This window comes from Cetorhinus maximus, chromosome 2, assembly GCF_964194155.1.
Source record: "Cetorhinus maximus chromosome 2, sCetMax3.hap1.1, whole genome shotgun sequence".
NCBI lineage: Eukaryota > Metazoa > Chordata > Chondrichthyes > Lamniformes > Cetorhinidae > Cetorhinus > Cetorhinus maximus.
In genome coordinates, this window is record NC_135880.1 from 179,991,667 (window position 1) to 180,003,743 (window position 12,077).

Below are 12,077 nucleotides of genomic sequence, written 5' to 3' on the forward strand. Positions count from 1 at the left end.
ATCTGTTGCTGAAACCTTACCCATGTCTTTGTTACCTCTGGAGTTGATTATTCCAATGCTCTCCTGCTTGATGTCCCACATTCCAGCCTCCGTAAACTTAAGCTCACCCAAGTTACAGACCCTATCACAGCCTTGGTCCAAACATGGGCCAAAGAGATGAATGCGAGGTGAGGTGAGAGTGACAGTCCTTGACATTAAGGCAGCATTTGACTGATTGTGGCATCAAGGAGCCCTAGCAAAACTGGAATTTGGGGAAAATTCTCCGCTGTTTGGAGTCATACCTAGCACAAAGGAAGATGATGTGGCTGTTGGAGGTCAATTATCTCAGTCCCAGGATATCGCTGCAAGAGTTTCAGAATAGAGTCCTTGGCCCAACCATCTTCAGCTGCTTCATCAATGACCTTCCCTCCATCATAAGGTCAGAAGTGGGGATGTTCACTGATGTTTGCACAATGTTTAACATTATTCGCAACTCCTCAGATACTGAAGCAGTCCATGTCCCAATGCAGAAAGGTCTGGCCAATATCCAGGCTTGGGCTGATAAGTGGCAAGTGGCATTCATGCCACACAAGTGTCAGGCAATGACCATCTCCAGCAAGAGAGAATTTAACCATTTCCCCTTGACATTCAATGGCATTACCATTGCTGGATCCCCCATATCAACATCCTGGGGGTTACCATTGACCAGAAACTGAACTGGACCAGCCATATAAATACTGTGGCTACAAGAGCAGGTCAAAAGCTGGGAATTCTGTGGTGAAAAACTCACCTCCTGACTCCCCAAAGATGTCCACCATCTACAAGACAAATGTCAGAAATTATGTTGGAACGCTCTCCACTTTCCTCATTGAGTGCGGCTCCAACAACATGCAAGAAGCTCAGTACTGTCCTGGACAAAGCAGGCTGCTTGACTGGCACCCAATCCACCACCTTAAACATACACTCCCTCCACCACCAGCGCACAGTGGCTGCAGTGTGTACCATCTACAAGATGCACTGCAGGAACTCACCAAGCCTTCTTCGGCAGCAGCTTCCAAACCCTTGACCTCTACCACCTAGAAGGACAAGAGCAGCAGATGCATGGGAACACTACCGCCTGCAAGTTCCCCTCCAAATCATACACCATCCTGAACTGAAACTATATCGCTGTTTCTCACTGTTGCTGAGTCGATCTCCTGGAACTCCCTCCCTAACAGCACTGTGGGTGTTCCTACACCACATGGACTGCAGCGGTTCAAGAAGGCGGCTCACCACCATCCTCCCAAGGGCAATTAGGGATGGGCAACAAATGCTGGCCCAGCCAGCGACACCCACATCCTGTGAAACAATAAAATAATCTATATCAGAATATCACAATTTTCACCCAACCCTGTTTACCCATCACCCCTGTGCTCGTTTATTGGCTCCTGGTCTGGCAATGCCTCAATTTCAAAATCTTCGTCATTGACCTCATGCCTCTCTTTTCCAGGCTCTCCTCCAGCACTACAATCTTCCCAAATATCTGTGTTTCTCCAATTCTGACTCCTTGCAAATTCCCAATATTCATTATTCCTGTCAGCGGGCCTTCAGCTCCCCTGCCCTTAACTCTAAAGTTCCCTCCCCTAATCTCTCTATCCCTCTCCCTTCCTTTAAGACACTCCCAAAAACCTACCTCTTTGACCAAACTTTGGTTCACCTGTTCTAATATCTCCCTACATGTGAGTCAGAGTCCATATTTTGTCTGGTAACACTTCTGTGAAGCACCCAGAGACATCTTACGATGTTGAAAGATACTATATAAATGCAAGTATCATTGTTGTATGGCCCCCATTTTCACCCTTCAACCTTCTGAACTAACTTTAAAATAAGAACGTTATATATTATTGGGATAATATCCCCTAGCTCTGCCCCCATCTGGCAATATGTATATCAAGAACTTCGATGAGTGTCCCTCTGATTTTCTGTCTGTTAAAGTTAATCTTCTTATATTATAGGCACTTGTTTATTCATATAACCATCATATCTATTTATATATGCACAATAGACAAGGAAAATATAAGTTACCTACTTTGCTAGAACCAATCAAGAAACATTTAGGTGCACTAATGATTTTCTAGAAACTTCTTTTATTAATGGAAGTACTCACCCATCTCCACCTCTTTCTTTTCCCTTTCCCTCCATCTCAGCTCCCCAACCTCCCCTTGTAACGATGTGATCTTTGGAGACAATTTGAATCTGACTCAGCAGGTGGGAAACCTACTGGGCCCGATTTTAACTCTGTACAAACGGGTGGATTTTGATTGGGTTAAAATTGGGTCCACTGGATCAGGCGAAAGGGTGATGTTATACCTCTCCCGATGGAAGGGCCGATTTTAATCTACCTCACCAGTTGGGAGACTGATGGGATTGGGTGGGATGTTGGTTCTACTCCCCAATGAAGTCAATGAGTGATATTGGGCGGGTGTAAAATCAGCAGCACCCCGCCCCACCCTGCAACCCCTGGATCGCATGGGTTCCCCAGCCAGCCAGTTTGGTTATAATTGGCTGCATTGCCTCACCATGAGCAACAGCACAGGGGATCTGTTAGTAGTTTATGAACATTTAAAAAAAATTATAATTAAAAGTAAAGCGAGAGATGATACTGCCATTGGGGCAAGACTTTGGAGTATTTAATCTTTTTAATCCTTTCACTGCGTTGAAACAAAATATGAGTGTGATGACACAAATGCCTTCTAGCGGGAGTAAAGAATGACTGCACTCCTTTCCTATGTATTTAACAGATAGCTTGCAGCGCTGGGGAAAGCTGTGTCTGGCATTTTCAAAGAAGGACATGAACTCTTATTTACTTTCAACAGAAACGTAGCATTGAGGAACTAACATCACCACCAAAACTATCAAGTATGCCTTCACACAGAGGGATTGTTCTGCCTTCACCAGCTGCTACCCTTAGCTCTCTTGTAAATAGGACACAATCGTTCTCCATCCATTGCACCATTGAGACACTTGGAAGAAAAGGATTAAAATTGCCCTTTAGCAATACCCTTTTGTTAACAAAACTATAATATTTTTCATAATATTATTGTAGGCTTAAGGATGTAAGTGTGGATGATTCTGTCTGTGTGACTGATTTAATTGAATTAGAGTCAGATAGACTACAAGGTTGAAATTATCAAAGAGTTAGGTGTAAAGCAGACTTTTGAAATGGAGATGGACAAGTGAGGGTGAGGGTAGCACAGATATAGGGTGTGAATGAAATTTGCATTTTTAGATAAGGGGAGGAGTTTTTGGATTTTCAAAAGAGATATAATAAGGTTTTACAACTGGCAAGATGAACAGGGCAAGGTCATTACATTGATTTTTCCCAAAGGCAAAGAGGCCATACTGACAATGTAAAAGATTTTTATAATTCTGAAGACATATAGAACAATGGAGTTTCACACATTAAAGAGAAGGAAACGTATATAAAGGAAGATGGAAGGTCATGTGGGGATGCGGCTGTGTGAGATTGAAAGGTACACTGTGTGAAGCAGCCCTTGAGGAAAAGCCTTCAGCCACGTTAGCAGAAGTCTGCTGTGTCCAGTAACTAAAGTTCAGTTTAAAAGCCTTTGGAATTCCACTGTCGAGTGGGTGCTGTGGTAACCTTGCTGGGATGCCTATTGAAATTTAAAATCTATTTTGGGCTGTTGCCTTAAAGGGGATGTGTGGTTGGGAGCCTGTTTAATTAAGAATTTTGGGAACTGTTAAGACTAAATAACCATGTAACTGTAATCTTGTGTGTGTTTATTGTTTTTTTTAATTTTGTTAATAAATGTTATAATTTAATTTTTAAATCCCTGAAGGTGTTAATGGACTCACTACTTCTGAATTCAGTGCATAATCCTTCTCGTAATAAACACAAGTCATGAAACCGTTATGATAGTGTGACCAAGTTTCCCTTGTGGATTTGGTCTGCATGGCACATATCACCTGCCACATCATAACACTTTACTTTCATAGATGTTAGAATGGACAGCCTCAAAAAAAATATTCCTGGAGCATAAAGAAGGACTTGCATTTATATGGTGCCTTTCACAACCACAGAGGGCATGACAGGGTAGATAGTGCAAGGGTGCTTACTCTGTCTGGGGAGACTAGAACTGGGTGTCAGAGTCACAAAATAAGGGATCAGCCATGTAGGACTGAGATGAGAGATATTTCTTCACTCAGAGGGTTGTGAATCTTTGTAATTCTTTAACTCAGGGAGTTGTGAGTGCTCCGTCATTGAGTACATTCAAGGCAGAGATCAACGGATTTTTAGATACTGAGGAATTCAAGGAACATGGGATTAGGGCTGAAAATTGGAGTTGATGGAGAAGATTTTATTGATTGGCAGAGCAGGGTCAAGGAGTTGTATGGTCCACTCCTGCTCCGATTTCTTATGTTTCTGTGGGTGGATCTAGGAGGCCCTACATCACATTGTATGCCAGCCAATCTTCAGGTTCCTTGGCGGGCAGGCAGCGTAAATAGATCCTGAATGGTGTGAGAGTTGCCAACTCTCCAAGGTTGCCCTGGAGGCTCCGGGGGCAGGATTTCTAGCATGATGGGGTTTCCCTACCCGCCATCCAAAGAGTCAATGGCGAACGCACATTCCCATCAGGGCGTGGAGGGGAGGGGAGGCCAGGGAAGTGTGGGCGGAGGGGTGTGGGGGTGTTCGTAGTGAGGCCAGGGGGGCAGGGAACACCTGCCAGGCCAGGTTCTGTTGGGGGTAGAGTGGGGGTGGGGAAACCCGATGTTGAAAGGAGGCAGTTGATGGAGGCGCCCATCCCCTTTCCCACTGAGGCCTGATTAGGGTCTCTTTTTGGACATTCCCTCCCTGCCACCACCTCTCCACTCCCCCCCCCCCCCCCCGCCCCCGAACTCCTCCTGCCAGCCTGAAAATTAGAGGCTGGGTGGGAAATGACCCATAAGTGGTTATTAATAGACTACTTAAGGGCCTCAAGTGGGGCAAAGGCTGGGAGGAGGGGTGGCAGCCTAGGCCTCACCTACCCTATCATCAAATTGCAGAGAGGAGCTCAGTGGGAAGACCATCTGGGGAATTTTACGACTCACCTCCCCTCCACCTGCAAACCGGCCAGCAGGAGAACATAAAATTCCTGCCTCAGGATCTAAAGGTTTATCTCCGGCCATTACTGGGAGCAACCCAGGAGAAAAATCACTGGGGGCAATGTTTCAAAGGAAGTTTCTCTGAACACTTTTGTTGACTGACTTTAAAAACATTGGGCATTGGAAAAACAATGATGTTTGACTGATGGTCAAATGGAGAACGAAGGGGTGTATTTAAACTGAAAACGAAACAGGCGCATTTAGGTTGGGGGAATGGATTAAATGGTCAGGAATTTGTTTCCTGAAACAAACCCGCTACAGCCTCACCATTTCCAGCTTTAAGGTGGATGACTAATTCGATTCAAAGAGGGGGGTTGCAGCTTTAAATATGATAATGAGGCTGCGGGCCTCATTGTTATTCAAGTTTTAAACTTTAACGGCTGTTGGTCAGATTTCTTGAGGGTCGGAGAATCCAGCAGCTCCCTCATGGTGAGGATTTGCTCGATTCACCCACTGGAGTCTTCACGCCCCCAGCTCCTGGATCTAGGGGTCTTCCAGAGGAGCCGCCTGGACAAAGCAGTCCACTTGATTGGCACCCCATCCTCCCTCCCCCAAAATCTCTGACACCTGTCCCTACCCCAAGCCAGGTCTCAATCTCCCCTTCCCCTCTGGGGTTTTGTAATAAGGAAAGCTAAACTGATAATTATTGATCCCTCCCCCAACCCCAAGGACCCAACCTCCTCATCCTAATTGCTGCAGACCCTCCCCCGCCCAGTTAACCCCTTACCACTCCCTGTGCAGAGTTACCTGTGGCTGTGACTGGCTTCCCACTCGACTGAAGGCCCATCTGTCCTTGGCAGCATGCTGAAAATTACGTTGTGCGTTTTGTCACTTGAGGCTACCATGCACACCTGTACCAGCAGAGGGAGTCTGCTAGGAAGAGATTATAAAGGATCCACGTTTAACAGCTTGTGCAGTTTTAATTCTAAATGTCTAGCTGAGTTTCTTTTTATTTGTTCATGGTATGTGGGCTTCACTGTCTAGGCCAGCAATTTTTCTCATCCGTAATTGCCCTTGAGAAGGTGGTGGTGAGCTACCTCCTTGAAACTGCTGCAGCCCATGCGGTGTAGGTAGGGAGACAGTTCCAGGATTTTGACCCAGCGACAACGAAGGAATGGCGATATATTTCCATGGTGAATGGCTTGGAGGGGAGCTGCCAGGTGGTGGTGTTCCCATCTATCTGCTGTCCTTGTCCTTCTAAATGTAGTGGTCGTGGGTTTGGAAGGTGCTGCCCAAGGAGTCTTGGTGAGTTCCTGCCGTGCATCTTGCAGATGGTACATACTGCCGCCACTGTGCGTTGGTGGTAGAGGGAGAGAATGTTTGTGGATGGGGTGCCAAGCAAGCTTTGTCCAGGATGGTGTCAAGCTTCTAGAATGTTGTGGGAGCTGCACTCATCCAGGCAAGTGGAGAGTTTTCCATCACACTCCTTACTTGTGCCTTGTAGATGGTGGACAGGCTTTGGGGAGTCAGGAGGTGAGTTACCCGTCGCAGGATTCCTAACCTTTGACCTGCTCTTGTAGCCACAATATTTATATGTCTAGTCCAATTCAGTTTCTGGTCAATGGTGACCCCCAGGATATTGATAGTGGGGGATTCAGTGATGGTAATGCCATTGAACATCAAGGGTGATGGTTAGATTCTCTCTTGTTGGAGATGCTCATTGCCTGGTACTTGTGTGGTGTGAATGTTAATTGCTACTTGTTAGCCCAAGCCTGTCCAAATCCTGCTGCATTTGGACATGGACTGCTTCAGCATCTGAGGAGTCGTGAATGATGCTGAACATTGTGCAATCATCAATGAAAATCCTCACTTCTAACTTTATGATGGAAGGAAGTTCATTGATGAAGCAGCTGAAGATGGTTGGGCCTAGGACACTACCCTGAGGAACTCCTGCAGTGATGTCTTGCAGCTGAGATGACTGACCTCCAACAACCACAACTATCTTCTTTTGTGCCAGTTATGACTCTAACCAGCGGAGAGTTTTCCCCCTGATTCCCATTGACTCCAGTTTTGCTAGGGCTCCTTGATGCCATACTCTGTCAAATGCGGCCTTGATGTTAAGGGCAGTCACTCTCACCTCACCTCGGGAGTTCAGCTCTTTTGTCCATGTTTGAACCAAGGCTGTAATGAGGTCAGGAGCTGAGTGGCCCTGATGGAACCCAAACTGGGCATCAGTGAGCAGGTTATTGATGAGCAAGTGCTGCTTGATAGCACTGTTGATGACCCCTTCCATCAGTTTACTGATGATCGCGAATAGACTGATGGGGCAGTGATTGGCTGTGCTGTCATTGTTCTGCCTTTTGTGTACAGGACATGCTGGGCAATTTTCAATATAGCCGGGTAGATGTCAGTGTTGTAGCTGTACTGGAACAGCTTGGCTAGGGGCGCGGCAAGTTCTGGAGCAGAAGTCTTCAGTACCATTGCTGGAATATTGTCAGGGCCCATATTCTTTGCACTATCCAATGCCTTCAGCCATTTCTTGATATCTCTTAGAATGAATCGAATCGGCTGAAGACTGGGATCTGCGATGCTGGGGACCTCCAGTGGAGGTCGAGATGGATCATCCACTTGGCACTTCTGGCTGAAGATTGTAGCAAATGCTCCAGCCTCACCTTGTGCACTGATGCGCTGGGCTCCTGCATCATTGAGGATGGGGATGTTTGTGGAGCCTCCTCCTCCAGTGAGTTGTTTAATTGTCCATCGCCATTCATGACTGGGTGTGGCAGGACTGCAGAGCTTAGATCTGATCCGTTGGTTGTGGAATCACTTAGCTCTGTTGCTTAGCTCAGTGTATAAATGTCTCTGTCCCAAGAACTTCACATCCTCCTCTGTTGTGACTCTAAGCAGGGAACCAACACGTGGTGGAGTTAAACGTTCGCAGTGTAGGGGAGGATTCCCAAATGGTGGCCCCCCTCCCCCCCCCCACCCCGCTACCCAACCTCCCTATAGTGTTCAATTGTTCTGTGTTTGATTATGTGAGTCTGTTTACAATTGACGTTCAATGTAGTTCATTAGTTAAGCTTAGAGTTGCCAACTGTGATTAAATGTATTCCTGGAGGTTTCATCACAAGACTTGCCCTCACGCTGCAGCCATTAGTCGGCCAACACATCCATCCTTGTGACATATGGCCTTCCTACGCCAATTGGAAAGCAAAAGGACTCATTACCCAATTGGATGATGTTTGACTCTCAGCCAAACAGCCTTTTTTCCCCATTTTCAATATTTTTATATCTGGTAAAGAGAAATGTTCAAAGAAAATGAGAAAAAACAATAATTTTTAATGTCCCTATGATTTTTCTCCAGGGCTGTACACAGCAGTGTCCTTGGAGATTGATATTCAATTCCTGGAGACTCCAGGCTAATCCTGGAGGGTTGACAACCCTAGTTAAACCTGGGTGTGGACTGAGAGAAAAGTAAACAAAGCGGTAGAAAGAGCTGGTAGCCAGAGCTAGAAGCATGGAGTAGACATTTTAAAGCACTGTGAATAACACCACCACATCCCTCATGGTGAGTCCCACGACGTCGGGTCCAGAAAACCCAGGCCATAGAAACTAGAGTCATCTCCGAGAGATATAAAATATACACCTCCTGACTTTCTGACCAACTTGCTCTCTGGGGGTCAGGTCAGAGAAATTCTTCCCAAGGACTCTGCTCACATTCCGATTGGGTGTGGGGGTGGTGCACTGTGCGGAGAGACGTGTCAAGTGATCAACAACAGGAGGGTGGGGGTAGGGGCAGTTGATGGCTGGAGGTCATGTGATTCAACCTCCAGCAATATGTCCAAATTAAGTTGGCAACTCTAAGTGGCACAAGTTTAATGCTCAAGGTCCTGGAGGGGCAGGGGGGTGCACATCTCTGTACTTACCCAGGATGTGGACCCCATGGATTTTTGGTGCACAGGGTAGTTGTCACGTTGATGAATGCTGTGTTAATGGAGGTGTATTCCTACAAGACTAATTGGAACATGTGGTAGAACTCTGTTATAGTATCACTTCCACAGTGCAATCTCCACAAGCCCTGTTCCTCTGATAAATGGACATGGCCATACTTTCACCCTCTGGACTGTGAATGTGTTGTGTTATGATCTCAGCAGAGACCAGTAATGTTTTTATTTTTTTTTTGAGAAATCAGAAAACCCAAGTATTTACTAAAAGAGTGAAGCCACAAGGCTCACTGTATAAAACAAAAGTATTTTCTACACAAAAATCAAAGAACATGAATGCTACTAACTACACTGTACCTCAAATAGTCAGTTGCATTCAAGATATTAAAAGTGCACTGAACACAGTTACTTAAATTTTGAACTGAGCTTCCTAACTCAAATCTCCTTCTACACCCATTTGACTGACATCCCCAGAACAACCACAGTTTCTTGCTGTGGGCCAGCAGGATGACCCTAACCTCCAGGCCAGGCCAGTGGGTTTAAAAAAAACCCCACCCGCCTGCAAGTGGCAGATGGGCCATGAAGGCCATTATGGAAGCTAATGAACCCCCTATCCCACACTGACTGGCCCTTCCCAGTAGGTAGGTGGCTCCCTGCGGTGGTCGAAACATGACCAGTGAACGGAGGCAGCAGATCGGCGAGCCAGTGCTCAGAATCATTTCTGGTCACGGCCCACCCTGTGAAGGGGTTCCTTCCCCACAGTGGCGACTGGCAGGGGTGAACATTTCTCTTTTTAAAAATGTTGACAGTGCTGAGTGGACGTCTCCATTGTAAAGTGCCGCCTCTTCCCCGTACCTGCATGGGCAGGCTGTTGCATTTAGTGCTGGAGGGTTTCCTGTTGTCCCTCCAGGTGTCACGATCCAACCCACTGTCCCTAATTGGTCATTCCTTTGAAAATCGTGCCAGGCGGCTATTTAGGATACGATGCAGGATCGTGACCCGGGTTTGATCCCAATGTCGGGCTCCTGACCCCAGACCGAAAATCCGACCCCTGAACACAAATGACAGGCAGCATTGCAGTACTGAGAGAATGCTGCACTGTCAGAGGTACCATCTTTCAGATGAGCTTTTGCGTCCCCTGTCAGGTGGACATAAGAGATCCCATGTTCACTATTTCAAAGAGGAGCAGGGGAGTTTCACCTGGCATCCAGGCTAATATTTACCCCTCAGTCAGATTATATCTGGTCATTATCACAATACTGTTTATAGGAGCTTGCTGTGTGTAAATTGGTTGCCTAGTCTCCTATATTATAACAGTGACTACACTTCAAAAAGTACTTCATGGGCTGCAAAGCACTTTGGGATGTTTCTGTGGGTGTGAAAGGCACTATAGAAATGCAAGTTCTTTTCTTTGAAATATAGAAATATAGGGGAGAGCATGGGTTCAAATCCCACTATGGCAGCCAATGGAATTTAAATTCAATTAATAAATATGGAATATAAAAGCTAGTCTTAGTGATGATAACCTTGAAACTATCATCGATTGCCATAAAAACCCATCTGGTTTACTAATGTGAAGGAAATTAGGGGATTCCCTTTTAGGGAAGGAAACCTGCCGTCCTTACCCGGTCTGGCCTACATGTGACTCCAGACCCACAGCAATGTGGTTGACTCTTAACTGGCCTCTGCAATGGCCTAACAAGCCGCTCTATACAAGGGAAATTAGGAATTGGGGCAACAAATATAGGCCTTGCCAGCGATGCCCATGTTCCATGAAAGAAAAATATATTATTACAATGCGTACAATAACACCAGGAAATTGTGCGCACATCAAAACAACACCCTCCTGGTTCATTTAAATATTATAACGAAGCTCTCACCTGTTCCCTAAACACCTCCGGCCCCCGACCCATCTAGTTTAAAAAGGTAATGTGCAAAATAGGCAAATACCTAACATGAGAGGCTAAGGTTGCCAGCTCTGGGGCCTATTCCTACAAGCTTCAACACACGACCTATTGCCCACAATCCCACCATTCCCATGTCAAATATCTTCAGAGCTAATTGAAGCGTTCAGGTAAAATTAAAAAAAAGACCCATCTTGCCCCTGGGGTGGCTTGTAACAGTTTCCAAAAAAAATTAAATTGTGCCCGAGGCCTGAATCTTCAGCCCAGCGTGCGGGCCCGATTGGCAGGCCTGGGAGCAGTTGGAAAAAGGACTGCTGACCGTGACCAGCTCCTCCCAACCGTGATTTCACGCTGGCTGGCCAATTAATGGCCAGCCAGTGTGAAGCCCACGCTGATATGGTCAGCGCTGCCGGGGTTGGGGGCGGGAGTAGGGCGAGCAGTGAAGTTAGCGTGGGTGCGGGGCAGCGCGGAGTGAAAACTCGCTGGAGGCAGAGAGCTGCCTCAAGGCGCTGTCGAATTTAAATACAAAAAAAAATAAAGATTTTAAAGAGCACAGTTGACGTTTCGAGTCCTCATGACCCTTCAACAGAATTGTTGAAGAGTCATGAGGACTCGAAACGTCAACTGTACTCTTCTTCGCCGATGCTGCCAGACCTGCTGAGTTTTTCCAGGTATTTCTGTTTCTGTTTTTGTTTTGGATTTCCAGCATCCGCAGTCCTTTTCTTTTATCTAAAGATTTTAAAAACTGGGAAAAAACGCCCACACATCAGAAACAGTCACCTCAACATGAAAATTCTGTCCAAACGTTTTTAATTTTTTTGATTTAACAACGGAAACCTCATCCCGCCCTTGGATAAGGTTTCCTGAAGAATGCAGAGGCCGCCTGGCCAATCCACCCACCGCCAACCGTGAGGTTGGACGGTCAGTGGAAAATCCTAGTTAATTGCGCCGTTCATGGACTTAAGATCCCTCTTAATTGTCGGCGCGCGCACGCTTCCAACTTTAGCACGCACCCGCCGACTGAAATATAACGTGAGTGCGCAATGATGTTGGGACGCTCGCCCGATGTCACCGTGCGCTATTTTACGCTCGAGTGTGTTGGGCGCATGCCCGCACGCCGAGTGAAAATTCTGCCCCAAGTTTCCAATCAGGCATGCCTACCTTATTC